This window comes from Dendrobates tinctorius, unplaced genomic scaffold (assembly GCF_039654945.1).
Source record: "Dendrobates tinctorius isolate UK_male_01 unplaced genomic scaffold, ASM3965494v1 ptg000017l, whole genome shotgun sequence".
Taxonomy (NCBI): Eukaryota; Metazoa; Chordata; class Amphibia; order Anura; family Dendrobatidae; genus Dendrobates; species Dendrobates tinctorius.
The window spans coordinates 10,445,329-10,473,114 of record NW_027361685.1 but is presented as its reverse complement, the minus strand read 5'-3'; the positions used below and the strand labels follow the sequence as shown (position 1 = coordinate 10,473,114).

Sequence of the window (27,786 nt, the reverse complement as noted above, 5' to 3'; positions counted from 1 at the left end):
AATGAGCCTTTAAACGGTCCATTTTCGGCAGATTGTGGAAATGTGGGGAATCCCAGACATAGATCTGTTTGCCGACTACAAAAATAAAAAAGTGGAAGAAAAGGGGGAATCCTCGGGCCCTGGACGCCTTGATGCTCCCGTGGACACAGAACCTAACGTATGCCTTTCCCCTGATCATTCTCATTCTGGCTGTCATAAGGAAAGTCAGAGAGGATGGGTCGAGAATGATACTGATACCCCCCTTCTGGCCAAAAAGAACTTGGTTTTCCTGGCTGAGAATGCTCTCGATAACTGACCCCTGGATCTTACCAGATCTCCCGGACCTACTGTCTCAGAGACCAAGGTTACACCCTCGGGCAGTGAACCTCCATTTTATAGCATGGAATTTGAAAGGGCACTGCTGAGGAAAAGGGGGTTCTCCGAAAGCCTAGTTTCTACACTACAAAAGAGTAGGCAACCGACCACGACGAGCCTATGGGAGAACTTTGAGGAAATTTCTGTCCACCTCCGGGACAAGGGTTCAGGATGGGGTCCAGATTGACAGAATTGTTGAATTTCTGCAGAGGGGCTTAGAGCAGAGACTGGCGGTTAACACACTGAAAATACAGATAGCAGCCATAGGTGCCCTTTATAACCAGGATATGGCAGGCAGCCCCGGGGTAACATGGTTTATTAGGGCCGCAACCAGGTCCAGGCCAATAGTCAGCCTGAAATTACCATTGTGGGACCTGAATCTCGCACTATCCGCACTAACAGGTCCCCCGTTTGAACCTATCCAGTCAGTACCCCTAAATATCTTATCATTAAAAACTGTGCTTCAGGTGGCGCTATCGTCGACTCGCAGGGTGAGCGATATTCAAGCTTTATCAGCGGCGCCACCGTTTACTAAAATACTAGACGACAGAGTCATCTTAAAGCCTGACCCGGCATATCTATCTAAAGTAGCATCACATTTTCATAGGTCCCAGGAGGCAGTCCTTCCTTCCTTCTGCCCAAACCCTAGGAATAGGGGAGAGGAAAGATTTCATACCCTAGATGTAAAGAGGTGCCTAGTTCAGTACTTAGAGGCCACCAAAGAATGTAGGAAGGAAGGCTCTCTCTTTGTGTGTTTCCAGGGACCTCGGAAGGGACTCAAAGCATCTAAGAGTACCCTGGCAAGGTGAATAAGGGATGCGATTGCCAGGGCATATTCATCAAGTGGAAATACCATCCCGGAAGGGTTGAGAGCTCATTCCACAAGAGCGATGGTGACCTCATGGGCTGGAAGATCGGAGGTATCTATAGAACAGATCTGTAAGGCGGCCACCTGGTCATCACCTTCTACCTTTTTCAGACACTATTGTTTAGATCTAGCCTCTACGTCTGACCTGACCTTTGGGAGAAGGGTCCTTCAGGCTGTGGTCCCTCCCTAAGCTACAAATCTCTGAAATTCTCTCCGTGGTGCTGTCATGGGTGAGAGGGAATAGCTTAGTTACTCACCGATAACGGTGTTTCTCGGAACCCATGACAACACCCGCTTATTCCCCCCCTTCATGTGTGCGGTGAGCACGTTTTACTGTTCGTAGATTGGTTTTCATTTAGACACGGTGCTTCTTGATAATATGCAACATTACAATGTTATGTATATTCTTTTGTTGTTAACTAACCTGGAGACCCTCTGATGCTCTGTAACCAACTGGGGGCGGAGGAGAGGTGCCGCCCTTTTTATCTGTAGGTTCCTGTACCTGATGGGCGGATCCCCTCTCTCCATGGTGCTATCATGGGTTCCGAGAAACACCGTTATCGGTGAGTAACTAAGCTATTCACCCTCATTTTTTTTCCAAAGGGTAACAGGAGAAATTGGATGCCAAAAGTTGTTGAGCAATTTCTCCTGAGTACGCCCATACCCCATATGTGGAAGAATACTACTGTTTGGCCGCATGACAGAGCTTGGAAGGGAAGTAGCGCCATATTGGAGATCAGATTTTGCTGGAATTGTTTGTGGGTGACATGTCACATTGTCAGAGCCCCTGAGTTGCCAGGACAGCATAAGCCCCCAAAAGTGACTACATTTTTCCAAATACTTCCCTGAATGAATTCTTCTAGTGGTACAGTGAGCATACTGACACCACAGCTGTTCCATAGAAGATTATACCATTGGGCAGTGAAGAAAAAATAATAACTGTATTTTTCGGACTATAAGATGCACCCAAAATTTTCAAAAGGAAAATAGGGGAAAAAATGTGCCAAATGGGGGTCCATCTTACAGTCCGAATTCAGCTTATCGGGGGGATCAGCACAGGTGCAAGAGTGGTCACAGAGGTTGTTTGGTGGCCCAGGCCTCCGGAAAATCCCATCCCAGGCTGGTGTGGCAGCGGTGCTCTGTGCTGGGGTGGCAGCGCTCTGTGCTGGGGCGGCGGCAGCGCTCTGTGCTGGGGCGGCGGCAGCGCTCTGTGCTAGGGAGGCGGCAGTGTTTTGTGCTGGGGCGGCAGCGCATTGTGCTGGTGTGGCTGCAGCGCTCTATGCTGGGGCGGCGGTGCTCTGTGCTGCGTGGGGGGCTATGCCGCCATTTTGTCAAAGCCGGAGGCCCCTGCAGCTCCATTGCTGCGATGCGGTGGCAGAGATCTGAATCCGAGCATGCGCCGCCCACGGCGGCCATTTTTCCGGAGACCACCGCATCCCAGCAATGGAACTGCGGGGGTCTCCAGGCTTTGACAAAATGCCGGCGGAGCTCTCCACGCAGCACAAAGCACCACCGCACTTTAGAATAAACCCTAACAGTAACTCTAACTTTAGCCTAACAGTAACCCTAACAGTAACCCTAACTCTAGCCTCAACACTAAACCTAACTCTAGCACTAACTCTAACATGCCTTATCTGTTTCTTTTTACTTTATAGCACAATCGCTGACTGACACAGCTGTTTGCAGCAGCACTTGTAACACTGTTTCTTCTCTAATCTCTCACTGACAGGAGATCTGAGGCAGATTGCCCAGAAAAGTTTGCTGCTACAACAAACTTATCTAGTGATTTGTCTCATTGGCTGGTGTGACACTGACGTCATAAGGACCTGAACCAATCAGGTCTCAATGAGGTCGGGGGTCACAGGAAGCGCTGTGTGCCAGAATCCCCCAGTTATAAGGTACATGGGGGGCCCGATGAGCACAAAACCGCTGACAAGCGTCGGCGGTGCACAAAGTCCTGCTAGCGCCGACGTTTATCTACTCTTGGTGGTCACAAAGCGGTTAAGTTAAGGGTACCATAATTCCTGTCCAGGCCTATTTCATGAGTTAAAAAAAAAAAAAAACTGGAGTCTGAACTGAGAAGGTAAGTTAATGTGTATGCACAATGTAAGTGCATATTAACACATGACCATTAACCAGAGAAAACAAAAAGCAAAAAACACAAATATCCTAAAATAAAAAATAAATTTCATGAGTTTTACTTTTTTTTTAAATACTGTGGAAGCATGGTTAAAAAGCTATGGTGTAACTACAAAGTTATGGGCCCCTATGCGAACTTTCAAATGGGGTCCCCCCACCCCGGGCTGCCACTAGGAGTTTCGGGGACCCCATACTGGCAAAATTTTCGGGGCCCCCTTGAGACCAGCCTCCATCCCCCGAACTGTCCACAGCCTCATCGCTCCCATAATTCCACCCCCACATAGAGAATGAAAGGAGCAGAGGGCAGATGTCTGACTTGCTATACCATAGAATATAATGCCGCCCCTCATATTATATAACACAGCCTCCCCCATAGAATATAATGTACCCCCCATGGTATATAACACAGCAGCATAGTACATAGCACAGCATCACTGTTAGCGTGAGTGGTCTGGAGCAGGAAACCCCGGGAGTGGACCCTCTGGACCGTGGCACCGAGGGACCCCGGGCGAGCTGCCAGGTGGAACCGACCCCTATACAGGGACCGTTAGGAGCAGGCCCAGGGGTTCGAGTACCACGGTAGCCGGTACCAAGAGGGGCGGCTCAGGATGGATCGGAGTAAGACTGAGACTGGAGTAGGACGGCAGGAACACTGAAGGCAGGACTGGAGTAGGACGACAGGAACACTGGAGGCAGGACTGGAGTAGGACGGCAGGAGCACTGGAGGCAGGACTGGAGTAGGACGGCAGGAACACTGGAGACAGGACTGGAGTAGGTCGGCAGGAACACTGAAGGCAGGACTGGAGTAGGACGGCAGGAACACTGGAGACAGGACTGGAGCAGGAACACAGAAGACAACTGCGGAAGAGAACAAGGAACACGGGAAGCAGGACTGAGAAGCTGCTGCGGGGAGCAGCCGAGAACGGAACTGCAGGAGCAGAGCGTACACGATGTAGCGAGGCCAGAGTGCTGGAAACACAATGATCAGGCGCCTCCCTCAGGGGGAAGCAGCCTGATATGGCCCCGTCTGGTCCACCATTAGTCCAAAGGTGCTTCCGGGTCAGGGCACAGCCGGAGCATAAGAAGCAGGAAGGAGGCGCGGCCGCGGCCTATGGTGCATGCGCATAGCATGCAGGGACGGCATCGGTCACGAGCCCGTCTCAGGTGACCGCTGCGGCCGTCGGGTGGAGAGAGGCTGCGGCATGGGAGCGGAGGCCAACTGCGGCGTGGGAGCGGAGGCCGGGTGAGTATGGCGGAGTGATGTAACCATCACATAGTATATAGCACAGCATCACATGGTATACGGCACATTACCGCATGGTATACAGCACAGCACCCCCCCATTCTATACAACACAGCACCCCCATGGTATACAGCGTAGCATGGTATACAGCCCCCCATGGTATATAGCATCGCATGGTATACAGCACAGCACCACATGGTATACAGCACAGCAACCCACCATGGTATACAGCACCCCCTGTTGTGAATTCGCTTTCTGGCCTCCCTCTGGTTATTACTGAAGGTAGTGGAGCTGGTCAGATTGACAGAGGGATTGTGAGTTCTCTTTCTGGGCTCCCTCTTGTGGTTACTGGAGGTAATGGAGCTTGTTGTGAGTTCATTTTCCCCTTCACTACTGAGGCCCGATGAACTCCCTCTTCTGGTAAGGAAAGGTAGTGAGCCTGATTATCAGGCACCTGAGCCTAATGATGATGACTGGCTGAGTGGAGTTACGGACTGGATATAAGGCTGCCTACGCCCTTCTGCCCTGCGGGTGATTTCTCTGTGGGATCCTTGGAGACCAGTCTGAATTCCTGCTCTTCTAAAGCTAAGTTTTTCTGCTCTGCTTTTTGCATTTGTGCTTTGACTTTGTTTGCTTTGTTTTTCTGGATTTCTGCCATTCCCTGCTGGGGTGAGCTGAATTCCTTTAGCTCTGTCTTCTGAAAATACCTGAGTGCTGATATAGTTTTTGAAGCCTAGCTGCTTCAGGGTCTTTTTCCATATCAGCTGTTGGCTTATGTCTTTGATAGGGTTTTGGCAGATTGCAGACAGCAACCTTCCTTTCCTGTCCTATTCGCATTAAGCATGGGGATGAATGGAAGACGGCGTTTAATACTCCGGAGGGACATTTTGAGTACCTGGTGATGCCTTTTGGGCTCACTAATGCCCCTTCTGTCTTACAGTGCTTCATGAACGATATTTTCCGAGATTTTGTCGATAAATTTTTGATTATCTATCTGGATGATATTTTGATCTTCTCCAAGGATTGGGATTCTCATGTGGAACATATTCGGACTGTGTTCCGGATCTTGAGGGAGAATTCCCTGTATGTCAAAGGATCTAAATGCCTTTTTGGAGTACAGAGGATTTCTTTTTTGGGATTTATTTTGTCTCCGTCAACTATTGAAATGGACCCGGCCAAGGTACAGGCCATTTACGATTGGGTTCAGCCCACTTCTTTGAAGGCCCTCCAGAAGTTTTTGGGTTTTGCTAATTTTTATCGGAAATTTATAGCAAAATTTTCTAGTATTGCCAAGCCATTGACTGATTTGACTAAGAAGGGTGCTGATGTGTTAAATTGGTCTCCGGAGGCTGTTTCTTCCTTTCAGGAGCTGAAGCGAAGATTCACTTCCGCCCCGGTTTTGCGGCAACCTGATGACCCTGCTCGTGAGAGCTTACAATCTACAATGAGGTGAGGGAGATACAAAGTACAGGTGTGTATTTACATTTGTATTTTTACAATGAAGGTCCAGCCATTTTGAGGGAGTGAAGGATGGATAGAGATAGTGAATGGGCTACACACGCACACTTACACATAGAATGACTTTGATTAGTGAATGTGATAGGCCACTGTGAACAAATGTGTTTTGAGGGAGCGCCTAAAGCTATGCAAATTGTGGTTAGTCCTAATTTCTTGGGGTAGAGCATTCCAGAAGATAGGAGCAGCATGGAGAAGTCTTGGAGTCGGGAGTGGGAGGTACAGATTAGTGCAGAGGTAAGTCGAAAGTTTGCAGAGCGCAGCGATCGGCTATGCCGATAGACAGAAATGAGGGAGGAGATGTGGGGGGGTGCCGCACTGTGGAGAGCTTTGTGGGTGAGAACAAGTACTTTGAATTGGATCCTATAATGAATGGGCAGCCAGTGTAATGACTGACGAAGAGCGGACACGTCCAAGTACCGATTAGCCAGATGGACGACCCTGGCAGCTGCATTAAGAATGGACTGGAGAGGGGATAGTCAAGTGACAGGGAGGTGTTGTGAGTTCATTTTTCCCTTCACCAGTGAGGTCTGATGAACTCCCTCTTCTGGCGAAGGAAGGTAGTGAGGCTGATTACCAAACAGCTGATGACTGGGTCACAGGAACTGATGACTGGATATAAGGCAGCCGACGCCCTGCTGCATTGCTGGTGATTTTCCTGCTGGATTCTTGGAGACCAGTCTGATTTCTGCTTCTCAAAGCTAAGTTTTGCTCTGCCTTTTGTACTCTTTAGTTCTGGTTTTGTTTGCCTTGTTTTATGGAGTTCAGCCATCCCCGGCCGGGGGTGAGCTGAATTCCATTTTTGTCTCTGATCTGTTGATCTCTGGCTCTGTCTTCAGAATTTACCTGAGTACTGATATAGTCTTTTTGAAGCCTAGCGGCTTCAGGGCCTGTTTTTCCTCCTTCGGTGACTCATCCATTACAGAATCACCAGCCATACCGCAGATCCTAGGGTACTCAATAGCAGGAAAGAATTGTAAGAAAAAAAAAAGGTGTCAGAATTTCTTTGTGTATATTTTTTCCTCTATCTCTGAGGCCGTAGGGGGAATTTTTTTTTTTCTCTCAATGGAGGTGAAGCAATTGTCTGATCGTGTGGAGCAGCTCGCTGCGGAAGTGCGGGGAATTTCCGCCTATCTTACTCATTCACATGCTGCTGGACCAAAGATCCCTACTCCTGATGTGTTTTTTGGGGATCGGTCTAAATTTTTGAATTTCAAGAATAATTGTAAATTATTTTTTGCCTTGAAGCCTAACTCGTCGGGGAGCTCCGCGCAGCGGATTAAAATTGTCATGTCTTTGCTGCGCGGCGATCCCCAGGATTGGGCGTTTTCTTTGAAACCTGATGATCCTATTCTAAATAATGTGGATGCATTTTTTCAAGCCTTGGGGTTGTTGTATGATGAACCTAATGCTATTGATCAGGCTGAAAAGGCCCTGTTGGCATTGAGCCAAGGTCGGGATTCTGCAGAGTTGTACTGTCAAAAATTCCGAAAGTGGGTGGTCCTTACTACCTGGAATGATGATGCCTTGGCAGCTCTCTTTCGGAAAGGTTTGTCAGAAACCGTAAAAGATACTATGATGGGATTTCCTGTTCCCTCAGGTCTTGACGATTCTATGTCATTAGCCATTCAGGTTGATCGGCGTTTGCGTGAACGTAAGACCGCACGAGAGGTGTTGCCACCTGTTGAACAAATGTCTGAACCTATGCAATGTGATAGAGTTTTGTCCAGGGAGCAACATCAGGAGTTCAGAAGGCGTAATAAGCTGTGTTTTTTTTTGTGGAGATGCCTCGCATATTATTTCTGTCTGCCCTAAACGAGAGAAACGTTGTGCTCACACGTTTTCTGTGGTTGGTGTTCAACCTAAGTTTCTTCTGGCAATTACTCTGATCTGCTCCCTGTCCACATTTTCCACTAAGGCTTTTGTGGATTCGGGAGCAGCTCTGAACCTGATGGACTTGGATTTTGCTAAACGTTGTGGATTTCCTATGACACCTTTGCGGATGCCTATCCCTTTGAGGGGTAATGATGCGACTCCTTTGGCGAAAAATAAACCTCAGTTTTGGACCCAGGTGGTAATGCGGGTCGCCCCAGACCATCAAGAAAATTGCAGATTTTTGGTGTTGCATAATTTGCATGATACCATTGTTCTGGGGTTTCCCTGGTTGCAAATCCATAATCCAGTTTTGGATTGGAAATCTGTGTCTGTGGTGAGTTGGGGTTGTCGGTGTGCCCTTAGTGATGCTCCTGTTTTCTCCACCTCTCCCCAGTCGCATGATGTTCCTGACTATTTGGCTGACTTTTATGATGTATTTAGTGAGAATGAGTCTGCGTCTTTGCCTCCTCATAGGAGTTATGACTGTGCAATTGAGCTGAGCCCGGGGTGCAAATTTCCCAAGGGTTGGCTCTTCAATTTATCTGTACCCGAACACGAGGCTATGCGATCCTATATTAAGGAGGCGTTGGAGAAGGGTCATATTAGACCATCCTCGTCACCCTTAGGTGCCGGTTTTTTTTTCGTGGCTAAAAAAGATGGTTCATTAAGGCCTTGTATTGACTATCGTGCCCTCAACAAAATTACTGTTAAATATCAGTATCCGTTACCCCTGATTTCTGATCTATTCTCCAGAGTTAAAGGTGCTTGCTGGTTTACCAAGCTTGACCTCAGGGGGGCGTATAATCTTATTCACATTAAGCATGGGGATGAATGGAAGACGGCGTTTAATACTCCGAAGGGACATTTTGAGTACTTGGTGATGCCTTTTGGGCTCACTAATGCCCCTTCTGTCTTCCAGTCCTTCATGAACGATATTTTCCGAGACTTTGTGGATAAATTTTTGATTATCTATCTGGATGATATTTTGATCTTTTCCAAGGATTGGGACTCTCATGTGGACCATGTTCGGACTGTGTTCCGGATTTTGAGGGAGAATTCCCTGTATGTCAAGGGATCGAAATGCCTTTTTGGGGTACAGAGGATTTCATTTTTGGGATTCATTTTGTCTCCGTCAACTATTGAAATGAACCCGGCCAAGGTACAGGCCATTTATGATTGGGTTCAGCCCACTTCTTTGAAGGCCCTCCAGAAGTTTTTGGGTTTTGCTAATTTTTATCGGAAATTTATAGCTAATTTTCTAGTATTGCCAAGCCATTGACTGATTTGACTAAGAAGGGTGCTGATGTGCTGAATTGGTCTCCGGAGGCTGTTTTTTCCTTTCAGGAGCTGAAGCGAAGATTCACTTCTGCTCCCGTTCTGCGGCAACCTGATGTCTCACTCCCGTTTCAGGTAGAGGTGGACGCCTCTGAGATTGATGCAGTAGCTGTTTTGTCCCAAAAAGATCCTGTGACATCTAAAATTAATCCCTGTGCTTTCTTTTCCCGAAAGTTCTCCCCATCCGAACGTAACTATGATGTGGGGAATCGGGAACTGTTGGCCATGAAATGGGCATTTGAGGAGTGGAGACATTGGTTGGAGGGAGCTTGACACCAGGTTGTGGTCCTTACTGACAACAAGAATTTGATTTACCTGGAGTCGGCCAAACGCTTGAATCCTAGACAGGCTAGGTGGGCCTTGTTTTTCACACGTTTTGATTTTGTGGTCTCTTTTCTTCCTGGCACTAAGAATGTCAAGGCAGACACCCTCTCTAGGAGTTTCTTTGCTGATTCTCCTGTTGTGACCAAGCCTGCTACCATCTTAGGCGAGGGGGTAGTTCTTTCTGCCATCTCGCCCGATTTGAGACGTGCTCTGGAAGAGTTCCAGGAGGACAAACCTGAGCGTTGTCCCAGTGGAAAGTTGTATGTTCCTGACCAGTGGAGGAAGAAGGTGATGTCTGAAGTTCATTGCTCTGCATTGGCTGGTCATCCAGGTATTTTTGGTACTAGAGATCTGGTGAGTCAGTCTTTTTGGTGGCCCGCCTTGTCTCGTGATGTCTGGAATTTTGTGCAGTCCTGTGGGACTTGCTCCCGGTCTAAACCTTGTTCTCGCTCTAGTGGGTTGTTGATGCCTTTGCCGGTGCCCAAGAGGCCATGGACCCATATTTCAATGGATTTTATCTCTGATATGCCTGTCTCTCAGAGAATGACCGTTATTTGGGTGATTTGTGATAGATTCTCTAAGATGGTCAACACCTCGGCAGGTGGAGCCTTCTGCCTGCCCAGGTGTTGACACTGTGGTGGAGAGAATGCATCGGATCTGGGACCAAGTGGTGGATAAGTTGTCTCTCTCCCAGGAAAAGGCCCAGCGGTTTTCCAACCGGCATAGTACCATTGGTCCCCAGTTTAAGGTGGCTGATATGGTTTGGTTGTCATAAAAAAATATCGCTATGAAGGTGGCTTCTCCTAAGTTTAAAGCCTAGATTTATTGGACCTTACAAGATTTTGGAGATTATTAATCCGTCTCTTTTCGGTTGGCTCTTCCTGTCACGTTTAAGATTCATAATGTGTTCCATAAGTCCTTGTTGAAGAGGTTTGTTGAACCAGTAGTTCCTGGGGTGGCACCTCCTGACCCTGTATTGGTTGAAGGTAACATGGAGTATGAGGTAGAGAAGATACTGGATTCCCGTCTGGCTAGACGGAGACTCCAGTATTTGGTTAAGTGGAAGGGTTATGGTCAGGAGGATAATTCCTGGGTCTCTGCCTCTGATATTCATGCCGAAAGATTGGTGCGTGCCTTTCATCGGGCTCACCCTGATCGCCCTGGTGGCATGGATGAGGGTTCGGTGACCCCTCCTCAAGGGGGAGGTACTGTTGTGAGTTCATTTTTCCCTTCACCAGTGAGGTCTGATGAACTCCCTCTTCTGGCGAAGGAAGGTAGTGAGGCTGATTACCAAACAGCTGAGCAGGTAGATGATGACTGGGTCACAGGAACTGATGACTGGATATAAGGCAGCCGACGCCCTGCTGCCTTGCTGGTGATTTTCCTGCTGGAATCTTGGAGACCAGTCTGATTTCTGCTTCTCAAAGCTAAGTTTTGTCTCTGCCTTTTGTACTCCTTAGTTCTGGTTTTGTTTGCCTTGTTTTATGGAGTTCAGAGATCCCCGGCCGGGGGTGAGCTGAATTCCATTTTTGTCTCTGATCTGTTGATCTCTGGCTCTGTCTTCAGAATTTACCTGAGTGCTGATATAGTCTTTTTGAAGCCTAGCGGCTTCAGGGCCTGTTTTTCCTCCTTCGGTGACTCATCCATAACAGGGAGGCCAATTAATAGAGCATTGCAGTAATCCAGGCGGGAGTGGATCATTGCTACAGTGAGGGTTTTTGTTGCTTCCATGTTGAGAAAAGGGCGGATTCTAGAGATGTTCTTTAGGTGTAAGCGGCAAGAGCGGGCAAGAGATTGTATATGGGATGTGAAGGAGAGATTGGTGTCAAACATAACACCCAGACAGCGTGCCTGATGCCGGGGTGTTATTGTGGTACCACCCACAGAGAGGGAAATGTCAGATTTAGGGAGGTTAGTAGACGGCGGGAGCAGAAGAAGTTCAGTTTTGGAGAAGTTGAGTTTCAGATAGAGAGTGGACATGATATTGGAGACTGTGGACAGACAGTCACTGGCGTTCTGTAGTACAGCGGGGGTAAGGTCGGGAGAAGACGTATATAGTTGTGTGTCATCAGCATAAAGATGTTACTGAAAGCCAAATCTGCTGATGGTCTGTCCAATTGGGGCTGTGTAGAGAGAGAAAAGAAGGGGGCCAAGGACTGAGCCCTGAGGTACCCCGACAGCAAGAGGAAGAGGAGATGACGTGGAGCCAGAGAACAAAACACTGAAGGAGCGGTCAGAGAGATAGGAAGAGAACCAGGAGAGAGCAGTGTCCTTAATGCCTAGTGACTGGAGCCTAGAGAGTAGGAGATGGTGGTCAACAGTATCGAAAGCTGCAGATAGGTCAAGAAGAATGAGTAGAGAGTGGTCACCGTTACGTTTTGCTGTCAGAAGGTCATTGGTCACTTTGATGAGTGCAGTTTCAGTCGAATGTAGGCGGCGGAAGCCTGTCTGTGAAGGGGAGTGAGTGGAGAGGTAACGGGTAAGGCGGGAGTAAACTAAGAGTTCCAAAAGTTTAGAGATGAAGGGGAGATTGGAGACTGGTCTGTAGTTGTTGGTGCAGGATGGGTTGAGAGCGGGTTTCTTTAGTAATGGAGTAACAATGGCGTGTTTGAAGGAGGATGGGAAAATGCCCGAGGAGAGGGAGAGATTAAAGATTGTAGTTAGGTGGGTTGTGACGACTGGAGAGAGAGACTGGAGGAGATGTGAGGGAATGGAGTCAGTAGTGCATGTAGTCGGACGAGAAGAAGAGAGGAGTCTGGAGACTTCTTCTTCTGTGATGGGATCAAATGTGGAAAGTGAGCCAGGGGAGATGCAGGAAGGGATGGGAGTCACAGCACTTGGTGGTTGAGAGATTTCCTTACGGATATTATCTATTTTTTCTGTCAAGTGGGAGGCCAGGGCATCAGCACAAATGTCTGTGATAGGGGCTTGTGCTTTTGGCCTGAGGAGGGAGTGAAAAGTGTCAAAAAGTTTCTTGGGGTTGTTGGCTAGTGAGGAGATCAGGGTGGTGAAGTAGGTCTGTTTGGCGAGGTGAAGGGCAGCATTATAGGTTCTTACATAAATTTGAAGTGGATGAAGTCTTCAGGTGTGCGGGTTTTTCTCCATAGGCATTCAGCACTCCTAGAGCATTGCTGGAGAAGTTGAGTTTGCGATGTGAGCCAGGGCTGTTTTACTCTGTGCTGGGAGGTTCTGAGGGTGAGGGCAGCTACTTGGTCAAGGGTGCTTCTAAGAGTGTCATTGTAGTGATGAACAGCCAGATTAGGACAGGATAAAGAGGAGATTGGGGACAGTGATGAGTGTAGGGAATCTGAAAGTGTCTGAGGGTTAATGGCTTGTAGATTTCTGACTGTGTGGTAGGTAGGAGTAAGCTGGGGTGGGCGAGGATTTGTGAGCGTGAAGGAGAGAATGTTGTGGTCAGAGAGTGGAAGCGGTGAGTTATTTAGGTGGGAGATTGAACAGAGCTGACCGAAGACCAGATCCAGGGTGTTACCGTCCTTGTGTGTCTCAGAGGTTGAAAGCTGCGAGAGGCCTAGAGAGGTGGTTAGTGATAGAAGCTGGGATGCAGATGTGGAGGTAGGGCTGTTAATGGGGATGTTGAAATTTCCCAGGATGAGGGTTGGAAGTTCTGAGGACATGAAGTGTATAGCACAGCACCCCCCATGGTATACAGTCCCCTATGGTATACAGCATAGCACCCCGCCATGGTATACAGCACGGCACCCCCCATGGTATACAGCACAGCACCCCCCATGGTATACAGCACAGCACCCCGCCTTGGTATACAGCACCCCCATGGTATACAGCACCCCCATGGTGTACAGTACAGCACCCCCCATGGTATACAGCACGGCATGGTATACAGCACGGCACCCCCCATGGTATACAGCACGGCACCCCCCATGGTATACAGCACTGCATGGTATACAGCCCTGCATGGTATACAGCACAGCACCCCCCATGGTATACAGCACCATGGTATACAGCCCCCCCGAGAATGGCCCCACAGTCCTGGCTGTACTGTTGCATAAACTAAAAGAAAAACTCTCCTCACCTTCTAATCGTGCTTCCGCTGCTCCCAGCTCCTGTCTCCTGCTCTGCCTGATAAACAGTTAGTGCGCATGTGTCAGAGGCAGACAGGGGAATGATGGGAGAGGGAGCGTCGGCTGACGCTCTCCTCCATCATTGCTTTGAACTGTACCGGCATCATAGACGCCGGTACAGTTCAATGCGGCGGGGGGGTCGGTGCTGACATGGTGCCTCTCTGACCCCCCTCCCGCCCAGCCTGCCCCGCCGCTGGGGCCCAATGCGGGCCTCCTCTGCTCATTGGGCTCCATACGCCAGTCAGGGCATTAATGCCCTGACTGGGGGCCCAGACCCCTAAGCGCTCCGGCCCCTGTCGCAGCTGCGACCCCTGTGACCGCGGGGGTCATTTTTTATTTATTACTACTTTTGTCAGATTCAAGATATTTCTGTCACCATTGTGGGTTTTTCTATCATCAAACGAGGGGTACCAGCAATTTAGACCACAGGAGGAGTGAATATTTTGATTCCACAGCCACTTTCCGGAAATTAACACGCAGTGGATGTTGGAGAGTGAAAATTACACATTTGCCATTTTGATACCCAGCACATAATGCCCAGATTGTGCTCCAGGAGACACACACCAAAAATTAAGTGGATTCTTCTCACTATAATATTGCTAAATACAGGGATCCTAAATGTTGTTTGCGCACACTGCAAGACTCCGGAGTGAGAGCGGATTTTGCTGGATTGGTTTATAGAAACTCTTGCTTTTCAACAGCCTTTGAGCCACTAATAGTGTGGGAACCTCTGTTTTTCCAATGACAGATGATGGACCTGAGTGGGGACTTGTTTTTGTGAGATGAGAATTGGTATTATTTTTGCTTACATAACATTGATTGGTTTCTTTCTATTTGATATTTGGGAGGCAGAATGAACGGACAGTTGAACACCGCACACTACTGGTTCATCCAACAAGGTTTTCTATTAGACTGTGAATTGTCATTGTCTTGGTAAATAATTAAAGTTTTTTACATAGCTTGCCATTTTTATGGACAGTTTAAGTAGAAATGTTCAAGAATATAAAACTCAAGGATATTTTATTAAAAAAATTGTTTTTTTATCTTAGCAGATGACTGTACCAGGAGATCAGAGGGACAGCTGACATCTTCAACTATTAAATCTGATGATCTTGAGATCCTACAAGATACAACTGAAGTGATTACCATTACTCCAGATATATCATCATCCATTCACAGCAAAGATCTGTCATCTGATCCTATGAAACAGGTCCCATCTTCTGATTCATTACCGACTACTAAGGAAAATCAAAGTCACAAAAGAGACATTAAAAAGCAAACTGCTCCTAAAGCAAAGAAGTCATTTTCATGTTCAGAATGTGGGAAATGTTTTAACAACAAATCACATTTTGTTACACACCGGAGAACTCACACAGGGGAGAAGCCTTTTTCATGTTCAGAATGTGGGAAATGTTTTAACAACAAATCACATTTTGTTACACACCGGAGAACTCACACAGGGGAGAAGCCTTTTTCATGTTCAGAATGTGGGAAATGTTTTAACCAGAAAGGGAATCTTGATAAACACCATAGAACTCACACAGGGGAGAAGCCTTTTTCATGTTCAGAATGTGGGAAATGTTTTACACGTAAATCACTGCTTGTTACTCACCATAGAACTCACACAGGGGAGAAGCCTTTTTCATGTTCAGAATGTGGGAAATGTTTTGCACATAAATCACTGCTTGTTACTCACCATAGAACTCACACAGGGGAGAAGCCTTTTTCATGTTCAGAATGTGGGAAATGTTTTGCACATAAATCACTGCTTGTTACTCACCATAGAACTCACACAGGGGAGAAGCCTTTTTCATGTTCAGAATGTGGGAAACGTTTTAACAACAAATCACATTGTGTTGCACACCAAAGAATACACACAGGAGAGAAGCCTTTTTCATGTTCAGAATGTGGGATATGTTTTAACCTGAAAAGAAATCTTGTTAAGCACCAAAGAACTCACACTGGAGAGAAGCAATATTCATGTTCAGAATGTGGGAAATCTTTTGCAGATAAATCACTGCTTGTTACTCACCATAGAAGTCACACAGGGGAGAAGCCTTTTTCATGTTCAGAATGTGGGAAATGTTTTAATCTTAACTCAAATTTGGTTAGGCACCAGAGAACTCACACAAGGGAGAAGCCTTTTTCCTGTTCAGAATGTGGGAAATGATTTGACCGGAAAGAGCATCTTGTTAGACATCACAGCAGTCACACAGAGGAAAAGCTTTTTTCATTTTCTTAATGTGGGAAATATTTTACTTGAAAATCAACTGTTAATAAACATCAGAGACATCACATAGGGGAGAAGCCTTTTTTATGTTCATAATGTTGGATCTTCTTAAAGGGGTTGTCTCTTGTCATTCCTCATGTTTACTGATGAAAGGAAAAAATAAACTTTATTAATTCCAAATGTAAAACTATACCCATAATTCACTCCCTGAAGGTTAGTCAGTAGGTGACTAATAGGTTGAGGGTATATAGGATGAGGTGACATATACACACTCACTCTCCAAGCCTCTCATTTCTACGGGTTTCATCATCCTCACCAAAGACGACTCATCAGGAGACAATTTAATATTGACCTATATTCAAGTGAGACTAGACAAAAAAAACTAAAATCATGTTATCCGAAACAGTCAGAAAACTAGCCACATATTGGCAGACCCCAGACCTCAAGCTATATACTTTGTAAGTTTATAAGCCACTCCAGTGTCAGGAATAGATAGTATGTGAAAATACAGTATAATTCTTGTGTTTTTATCCTATAGGGACCGACCTAGTTTGGTATTGTAACTGCTGTTAATTAGTGGTGCAAACAAATTGTCCTAGACCAGTGATGGCGTACCTATGGCATGCAGAGCCCTCTCTGCTGGCACGTGGTATCACCTCATCTACAAGTGTCCTCGCTCCAGATCTGTAGCTTCCTGCCTCACATGGCAGTCAGCAGCGCTGCTGGATAACATCATCATTCAGCTCCGCAGCCGCTGTGCCAGTGAGAGGAAGCTTCCGGCGAGTTCGCGGAGAGGTGAGAGGTGTGTGTGTGTAATGATGTGAGTGATGGAAAAGGAAATGATGGGGAGAAGGCAATGATGGGAGTGATGGAGAAGGCAATGATGGGAGTGATGGGGGTGATAGCAATGATGGAAGTGATGGAGAAAGCAATAATGTGAGTGATGGAGAAGGCAATGATGGGGGGAGAGGGCAAAGATGGGGTGGTAGTGAAGAGGGCAAGGATGGGAGTTATGGAGAAGGCAATGATGCGGGTGATGGGGGAGAAGGCAATGATGGGGAGAGGGCAATGATGTGAGTGATGGAGAGGGCAATGATTGGGTGGTGAGGAGGAAATGATGGAGGTGGAATGGGCAATTTCTACATGAAGGAGATCATGATGGGGCAATTTCTACATGAAGGGGATCAGGATGGGGCACATTATTAAAAGAATGGGGCATATTACTCAAAGAAGGGGACAATGATGGGGCATATTACTACAAGAAGGGGACAATGAAGGGGAATATTTCAGGGTAGAATCTGCTTGTTATTGTTAGGTTCTTTAGAAGGACGTAGATCTGGGGATTTATTCTGACAGAATTTTATAGGCTGAACTGGATGGACTAATGTTTTTTTTTTGGCGTTACTAACTATGTTACTAAGTTATTCCATGCTAATATCTATCTAATCTGCATTTTTGTCCCTAAAGATCAATCCAGCCGCTGTGTCTGGAAAGGGCAGTGTGAGTGGCTCAGTGTCAGTGAGCGACAAGCACGCATGAGCTTGAAGCCCCCCTGCTGAACAGAAGAGAAGACTGCAAAGGTAAGTTTCAAATCAATGAATTGTTTACATAATAGAATTGATCATCAAGGTTTAGGGATGGCAAGCGCTGTACAGGGAAGAGAGTTTGCAGCTTTTCCTTCTATACCAGGAAAGATCTTTGAACAAATTATTAAACAACATGTATGTCAATACCTGGATAAGAATGAAGTGATTAAACAGAGTCAGCATGGGTTTGTAACTAATAAGTCATGTCAGACTAACTTAATTTCCTTCTATGACGGAATCACTGATTGGGTGGATCAAGGAAATGCTGTAGATATAGTATATCTTGACTTCAGCAAAGCATTTGACAAAGTCTCTCATACAATCCTTATTGAAAAAATGACTAAGTATGGAATGGACAAGGCAACTGTTAGGTGGATTCATAACTGGCTTAGTGATCGGACCCAAAGAGTGGTCATAAATGGCTCCACATCCGGTTGGAAGAATGTCTCAAGTGGGGTACCACAGGGCTCTGTCCTGGGCCCTGTATTGTTCAACATCTTTATCAACGATTTAGATGAAGGAATTGAGGGTAAACTGATTAAATTTGCTGATGACACAAAGCTAGGAGGGATAGCTAATACTAGAGAAGAGAGAGAGAGGATTCAAAAAGATATAAATAAACTGGAGAAGTGGGCAGCAATTAACAGAATGGTTTTTAACAGGGAGAAATGCAAAGTACTTCATCTGGGCAATAAAAATGAAAAAAGCATATACAGAATGGGAGGAATAGGGCTAAGTGACAGCACATGTGAAAAAGACTTGGGTATACTAATAGATCACAGACTGAATATGAGTCAACAGTGTGATGCAGCAGCAAAAAAGGCAAATGCAATTCTAGGATGTATTAACAGAAGCATACAGTCTAGATCACGTGAAGTCATTATTGCCCTCTACTCCTCTTTGGTCAGACCTCATCTGGAATATTGTGTCCAGTTTTGGGCACCACATTTTAAAAAAGACATCAACAAACTGGAGCAAGTTCAGAAAAGAGCGACTGGAATGGTGACCGGTCTGCAAACCCTGTCTTATGAGGAAAGGTTGCAGGATTTGGGAATGTTTAGTTTGCAAAAGAGAAGACTGAGAGGAGACTTAATAGCTGTCTACAAATATCTAAAGGGCTGTCACATTGTACAAGGATCAACTTTATTCTCATTTGCACAAGGCAAGACTAGAAGCAATGGGATGAAACTGAATGGGAGGAGACACAGATTAGATATTAGAAAAAACTTTTTGACAGAGTGATCAATGAGTGGAACAGGCTGCCACGAGAAGTGGTGAGTTCTCCTTCAATGGAAGTCTTCAAACAGAGGCTGGACAGACATCTGACTGGGATGATTTAGCAAATCCTGCTTTGAGCAGGGGGTTGGACCAGATGGCCCAGGAGGTCCCTTCCAACTCTACGATTCTATGATTCTTATCAGAGAAAATGAACTTCTGTATCGGGTTACCAATGCTGATTCCCTAGATAAGCCCTGGACTTATAGCAAACAGCTGATTGTTCCTCAGAAATACAGAATTCCCCTATTACACCTTGTTCATGACATTCCTACTGCTGGCCATCAAGGCAAAACACGCACTGAGAGACGATTGACTCAATCTTTCTATTGGCCTGGGATTTCCCAAGCCGTAGCGCATTTCTGCCGAACTTGCGACATTTGTCAGAGTAGAGGGCGACCCGGAGATCACCCAAAGGCACCCCTGCAACCGCTCCCTATAATAGAAGAACCCTTTCAAAGAGTAGCTGTCGATATCATTGGACCTCTGGCTAAACCAAGTAAATCTGGAAAGCAGTACATTCTCACTGTTGTGGACTATGCCACCCGATATCCAGAAGCTGTGGCCTTGTCAAGTATTTCTGCAGCCAAGGTGGCCGAGGCCCTGGTTACCATTTTCACCAGAGTAGGATTCCCCAGTGAGATCTTGTCAGACCAAGGATCCCAGTTCATGTCAGAGCTGGTCCAGTGTCTGTGGCGCACCTGTGGAGTACGAGCGATCCGAACGACCCCGTATCATCCCCAAACAAATGGACTTTGTGAACGATTCAATGGCACTCTGAAGAATATGCTGAGGGCCTTCAATGACAGAGATTCAGACTGGGAGAAGTACCTACCCCATCTCTTGTTTACCTATCGGGAAGTTCCCCAGGAGTCCACCGGGTTTTCCCCCTTTGAACTACTCTATGGAAGAAAGTTCCGAGGACCCTTAACCCTGCTAAAAGAATATTGGGAGGGACAAGTTGAAGATACAGGAACCCCTGTTGTCCCTTATGTCCTAAAGCTGCGAGAAACCCTGGCTCAACTCACTAGTTTAGCCCAGAGTCATGTGCGTATGGCTCAAACCAGACAGAAGACATGGTATGACCGTAAAGCACGCTATCGGGAGTTTGTAGACGGACAACAGGTCTTAATGATTGTTCCCCATCGGCAGAATAAACTGCAGACAACATGGGAGGGTCCCTTCCGGGTTCACAGAAAACTAAATGATACCAATTATCTTCTTGCTTAGATGATCAGGGGCTAAGACAAAAGACTGTCCATGTGAATATGATTAAGGAGTACATGACCGGAACTTTCCAATGATAGCAAGCTGTCGGCTAGCTTCAGAAGACGGTCAAGAGGATGAGGACTCCCTACCTGATCTCGTGGAAGCAGAAAAAAGCCAGTAGAAAAAAATATATAAAGTGCTCTCAGTGAGAGAAACAAAATTCCTATTTCAAAATTCCTATAACAAGATTCCTATTTTGTTTCTCTCACTGAGAGCACTTTATATATTTTTTTCTACTGGCTAACACGGTACCAAACCACTTTTTTCGTTTTACTAAATGGAGGATACCAGAATGTACCGTAAATCTATGGAACTGAAAGATCGTCTGAAGAAACTGGCACAACTGGATAGCGACATCTTCTTTTTAACAAGATGCAAGAAGGAGCACTTAATACCCAAAGGACTAAGCTTAAAGAATCCCATTCGGAATACCTACAATACTCATTACTCACAACACCTCTGCTATAGGACTTCGGAGAGACTACGGAACCACCTTATTCATGTTTTCTACAGCACCAAGAAAACGGTCCAAATGGAAATACAAACTTTAAGGAGTACAATTGCTGGTGACATACAGCAGAAAATGCAGCTTTTCTATACAACACTGCAGTCGTACCTAATATACAGCAAGAAAAAGAAACTCCACAGACTTCGACTGAAAGCAGGATTACATTCCAGCACCAGTCAAGACCCTCCTAAACACTACAGCATGGGGCAAAACCACCAGAAGGACACAGGTACAGTCAGCTGTGTTATTAATCTGTCATCTTACAAACCCACTAATCTAGAACTTAATGTACTTTCCAGAGGTCTCACATTCTGTCCTACAAAACCTCTAGACAAAACAGAACTTTGTAGTGACATGGAACAATACTTCAGGAGACTTAGACTGAAGGAGTTCTTCTCTGTCAAAGAGGACTTGGGGCTTCTGGGCAGCCAAACTCAAGTCAGACTAGAGAATAAGAAAAACTCTGACTGGACACCTCCCTCTGGCCGCAACACCATTTTGGACCAATATATTGACTCATTTAGAAATTCGATGCAGTCCACGATATTGGATAAAAAAGCAAAGGAAACATCTAATATAAGTTTGCAGGAGAAAAAGGCGATTCACGGCCTTAAGAACAACAGGGAGATCACTATTAAGCCTGCGGATAAAGATGGTGCCATAGTTCTCCTTAATACAACCGACTACATCAAAGAGGCTCACAGACAACTGATGGATATACAGTACTACACCAAACTGGATGATGACCCAACTCCAAAATATCTGAGGGAGTTGAAAAGAGTCATCAAAGGTCTATGTACAGACCCCATAAACCTTCTGGACTTAATACCCGAGAATCCAAGGATGTGAACTTTCTATATGCTTCCCAAGATTCATAAGCCAGGCAACCCAGGGAGGCCAATCATCTCAGGGGTGGGAACACTAACTGAAAAATTCTCAGGGTGGATTGAAAACATCCTCAAGCCGCTGGTAAGGAAGACAGCCAGCTATATACAGGACACTACAGACCTGCTTAATAAGCTATCCATGATAGGTCCCCTCCCCAACAGCACCATCTTAGCCACCATGGACGTCGAATCCTTATATTCCAACATCCCACACGAAGATGGACTAGCGGCCTGCCGAATGTTTCTTGAGGCCAATGGGATCCCCTCCAAGTCTGTAATAGCACTTACCAGATTCATCCTCACACACAACGTTTTCTCTTTCGGTGAGGAGCTATACCTACAACGCACCGGCACCACTATGGGAAGTAAAATGGCACCCCAGTACGCTAATCTCTTCATGGCTAAACTGGAAAATGACTTTTTAGCATCCTGCTCCATCAAACCCTTTGCCTATTTCCATTACATTGATGACATATTAATAATCTGAACTGAGCCTGAACAAGAACTTCTAAATTTCCATGACAAATTCAACAAATTTCATCCAACCATAAACTTGACTTTAGACCATTCAAAAACAAAAATCAACTTCCTAGACACCACCATAAAAATCCAAAATGGTTCATTCCAAACATCAGTATATCGGAAACCAATTGACCGTCCCACATACCTCAAATGGGACAGCTTCCATCCTAAACACATTAAGAAATCCATTGTCTACAGCCAGGCCCTCAGATATAACCATATCTGTGCCAGTCCCAAGGACAGGGATGAACACCTAACCCAGCTTAAAATGTCATTTTTAAATCAAGGTTACCATCCCACCTCCATTGATGGTCAGATCGTTAGGGCCACAAGGATCCCTAGAAGTCAAGTACTTCAATACAGAAAAAAAGAGGAAAATTGTGTACCTCTGGTAGTGACCTACAACCCACAGCTTGAAATACTCAGAAAAATGGCTAAGAAACTTCACCATATCCTACACAAGGATGACCGGTTAAAAACACTATTCAAAGACCCCCCCTTGCTATGTTACAGACAACCTCCCAATCTAAGAAACATCATTATCCGAAGTTCAGTGCCCTCAGATTCACCAAGAGGAACATATCCTTGCAATGGGCGAAGATACAAATCCTGCATTCATATAGAGACCAAAGACAAAATCCAAATTCCCAACACAGCAGGACTATAAGATCCCAGGGACAGTCACATGTTCCTCTTCCAATGTGGTGTATTTAATTCTATGCAATATATGTCCTGTGGGTGGCCTCTATGTTGGAGAAACAGGACAGAGACTGAGAGCAAGGATGAGGTCTCATCGTCATACAATTACAGACAAAAAAACCCATTTACCTGTGGCTAAACATTTCTGTGGTCCAGGACACAACATAGGCAATATGAAAGTTGTCATTTTAAAAGGCAATTTTAAATCACAGACGTATCGGAGAGTGTGGGAGCATAAATTCATTACTATCTTTGATTCTATTCACACAGGACTCAATTTGTCAGAAGGTTTTATGACCCATTACCATATCTGAGCTATCTCCTCCAAGTAGCGCTTTGATCTTCAGAACTTTTCATACTACCTATCTGATCTTACCTAATTAAGGATTCTCTCTCCAAGCTCATTGTTTGTTTATTGAAATGTTGTGCTTTAACCCCTTTCTGACATCCGATGTACTATCCCGTCCATGGGACCCGGGCCCCTATGCCCATGGACGGGATAGTACGTCTACCGCGATCAGCGGCGCCCACGTGGTGAGCGGCGCTGATCGCGGCCGGGTGTCAGCTGATTATCACAGCTGACACCCGGCACAATGTGTCAGGGGCGGTCACGGACCGCCCCCGACATGTTAACCCCTTGCACACCGCGATCAAACATGATCGCGGTGTACCGGGGGTTAAAGGGAAGCATCGGCAGGGAGGGGGCTCCCTCCATGCTTCCCTGAGCCCCCCACGGCAGCGCAATGTGCAGCGCTGCTGCGTGGGGCTCCTTTGCTCCAGGCCCCCGAATCCAAGATGGCGACGGGGGCCTTCGGGGGCCTGCAGGAAGCTGGCTTCCTCAGTGCCTGCAAAGCGCAGGCATGAGGAAGCTTTCTGCACTGCCTGTGACAGATCGCTGATCTGTCACAGTGATCTGTGATGTGACAGATCAGCGATCTGTCACAGGACAGTGATGTCTCACCTGGGACTATTTAATAAAGCTAAAAAAAAAATAAAAAAAGTGTTAAAATAATTTTAAAAAAATCGCCAAATAAATTAGAAAAAAAAAAAAAATATTCCCCCAATGAATCCATTTTTTGGAAATACATAAAAAAAAAACAATAAAAGTACACATATTAGGTATCGCCGCATCCGTAACAACCCGCCCTATAAAACTGTCCCATTAGTTAACCCCTTTAGTGAACCCCTTAAAAAATAAAAATAAAAAACGAAGCAAAAAATAATGATTTATTATCATACTGCCAAACAAAAAGTGTAATAACGCATGATCAAAAAGACGCATATAAATATCCATGGTACCGCTGAAAACGTCATCTTGTCCCGCAAAAAACGAGCCACCACACAGCATCATCAGCGAAAAAATAAAAAAGTTATAGCTCGCAGAATAAAGCGATGCAAAAATAATTATTTTTTATATAAAATAGTTTTCATTGCATAAAACCGACAAAACATAAAAAACGACCTAAATGAGGTATCGCTGTAACCGTACTGACCCGAAGAATAAAACTGCTTGATCAATTTTACCGCACGTGGAACGGTGTAAACGCACCCCCCCAAAAGAAATTCATGAAACGCTGGTTTTTGTTCATTCTGCGTCCCAAAAATCAGAATAAAAAGCGATCAAAAAATGTCACATGCCCGAAAATGGTGCCAATAAAAACATCAACTCGTCCCGCAAAAAATAAGACCTCACATGACTCGGTGTGTCAAAATACGGAAAAATTATAGCTCTCAATATGTGGTGATGCAAAAACTATTTTTACAATAAAAAGCGTCTTTTAGCGTGCGACAGCTGCCAAATATAAAAACCGCCATAAATAGTAAATCAAACCCCCCGTTATCACCCCCTTAGTTAGGGAAAAATAATAAAATAAAAAAAATGTATTTATTTCCATTTTTCCATTAGGGTTAGGGCTAGGGTTAGGGTTTAGGTAGGGTTAGGGCTGAGATTAGGGTTAGGGGTGTGTTGGGGTTCGGGTTGGAGTTAGAATTGGGGGTCTCCACTGTTTGGGCACATCAGGGGCTCTCCAAATGCATCATGGCATCTGATCTCAATTCCAGCCAATTCTGAGTTGAAAAAGTCAAATGGTGCTCCTTCCCTTCCAAGCTCTGCCATGCGCCCAAACAGTGGGTGACAGGACAATTGTGTACAAGATAATTGTGTACGGACTATTGTGTACAGACAATTGTGTACAGGCCAATTGTGTACAATGACAATTGTGTACAAGGCAATTGTGTACAAGGCGATTGTGTACAAGGCAATTGTGTACAAGGCAATTGTGTACGGGCAATTGTGTACAAGGCAATTGTGTACGGGCAATTGTGTACGGACAATTGTGTACAAGGCAATTGTGTACGGGCAATTGTGTACAAGGCAATTGTGTACGGACAATTGTGTACAAGGCAATTGTGTACAAGGCAATTGTGTACGGGCAATTGTGTACAAGGTCATGGAACCGTGTACAAGAGGCAATTGTGTACGGACAATTGTGTACAAGGCAATTATTTGTGTACAGGCCACTTGTACAGGCCACTTTCACACTGACGCTTACTTTCGGTTGTCTGTACACAATTGTCCTTGGACACAATTGCCCTGTACACAATTGTCCTTGGACACAATTGCCCTGTACACAATTGTCCTTGTACACAATTGTCCTTGTACACAATTGTCCTTGGACACAATTGGCCTGTACACAATTTTCTGTACACAATTGTCCGTACACAATTATCTTGTACACAATTGTCATGGAACCGGACACACCATATGCAGAAGCCCTAATATAACTAAATGACAGGAAACCAGAACAGTCGAAATCCCATAAAGTGATTCCATTTTATAAATTAATTCACTGAGGGTTATAATCCTTAGCAGGAGTGAACATTTTGGCTCCACAGCCACTTATCGGAAATTAACACTCAGTGGATGTTGGAGAGTGATAATTAGACATTTGCCATTTTATTACCCAGCACATAGTGCCCAGATTGTGCTCCAGGAGACACCGCAAATTAAGTGGATTCTTCTCACTATAATATTGCTAAATACAGTGATCTTAAATGTTGTTTGCGCACACTGCAAGACTCCGAAGTGAGAGCGGATTTTGCTGGATTGGTTTATAGAAACCTTGTTGGTTTTCAACAGCCTTTGAGCCACTAATAGTGTGGGAACCTCTGTTTTTCCATTGACAGGTGATGGACCTGAGTGGGGACTTGTTTTTGTGAGATGAGAATTGGTATTATTTTCACCTACATAACATTGATTGGTTTCTTTTTATTCGATATTTGGGAGGCAGAATGAACAGACAGTTGAACACCGCACACTACTGGCTCATCCAACAAGGTTTTCTATTAGACTGTGAACTATCATTGTCTTGGTAAATAATTAAAGTTTTTACATAGCTTGCCATTTTTATGGACAGTTTAAGTAGAAATGTTCAAAAATATAAAACTCAACGATATTTTATTAAAATAATTTTTTTTTGGTCTTAGCAGATGTCTGTACCAGGAGATCAGAGGGACAGCTGACATCTTCAACTTTTAAATCTGATGATCTTAAGATCCTACAAGATACAACTGAAGTGAATGCCATTACTCCAGATATATCATCATCCATTCACAGCAAAGATCTGTCATCTGATCCTATGAAACAGGTCCCATCTTCTGATTCATTACCGACTACTAAGGAAAATCAAAGTCACAAAAGAAGCAATAAAAAACAAACTGCTCCTAAAGCAAAGAAGTCATTTTCATGTTCAGAATGTGGGAAATGTTTTACATGGAAATCAAATTTTATTACTCACCAGAGAATTCACACAGGAGCGAAACCTTTTTACTGTTCAGAATGTGGGAAAAATTTTGCACATAAATCAAATTTTGTTAACCACCAGAGAACTCACACAGAGGAGAAGCCTTTTTCCTGTTCAGAATGTGGGAAGTATTTTACATGGAAATCGCGTTTTGTTACTCACCAGAGAACTCACACAGGGGAGAAGCCTTTTTCATGTTCAGAATGTGGGAAATGTTTTGCACAGAAATCACATTTTGTTATCCACCAAAGAACTCACACAGGGGAGAAGCCTTTTTCCTGTTCAGAATGTGGGATATGTTTTAACAATAAATCAGATTGTGTTAAGCACCAGAGAATCCACACAGGGGAGAAGCCTTTTTCATGTTTAGAATGTGGGAAATGTTTTAACAATAAATCAGATTGCGTTAAGCACCAGAGAACTCACACAGGGGAGAAGCCTTTTTCATGTTCAGAATGTGGGAAATGTTTTAGCAAGAAATCAAATTGTGTTAGGCACCAGAGAACTCACACAGGGGAGAAGCCTTTTTCATGTTCAGAATGTGGGAAATGTTTTAGCAAGAAATCAAATTGTGTTAGGCACCAGAGAACTCACACAGGGGAGAAGCCTTTTACATGTTAATGTGGGAAATGTTTTAACAATAAATCAGATTGCGTTAAGCACCAGAGAACTCACACAGGGGAGAAGCCTTTTTCATGTTCAGAATGTGGGAAATGTTTTAGCAAGAAATCAAATTGTGTTAGGCACCAGAGAACTCACTCAGGGAAGAAGCCTTTTACATGTTAATGTGGGAAATGTTTTAACCAGAAAGCGCTTCTTGATCGTCATCAGAGCAGTCACACAGAGGAGAAACCTTTTTCATTTTCTTAATGTGGGAAATATTATACTTGGAAATCAAGTGTTAATAAACATCAGAGATGTCACATAGGAGAGAAGCCTTTTTATGTTCTTAATGTTGGAATAGTTTTCACTAAAATTAAATCTTCTTAAATGGGTTGTCTCTTGTCATTCCTCATGTTTGCTGACAAAAGGATAAAACTAAACCTTATTAATTCCAAGTGTAAAACTATACCCATAATTCACCCCCTGAAGGTTAGATAATAGGTGACTAATAGAAAAAACATGTACCCCACAGTTCAGTATATAGGGTGAGGTGACGTATACACGCTCACTCTCCAAGCCTCTCATTTCTACAGGTTTCATCGTCCTCACCAAAGACGACTCATCAGGAGACTATTTAATATTGATCTATAT

General features: G+C 45.0%; 1 pseudogene; it reads left to right on the top strand.

Moving 5' to 3' along the window:
- LOC141082435 (uncharacterized) overlaps positions 1–27,528 on the top strand; it is a 63,373-nt pseudogene extending 35,845 nt beyond the window's left edge.
- The last annotated feature ends 258 nt before the right edge of the window (positions 27,529–27,786 follow it).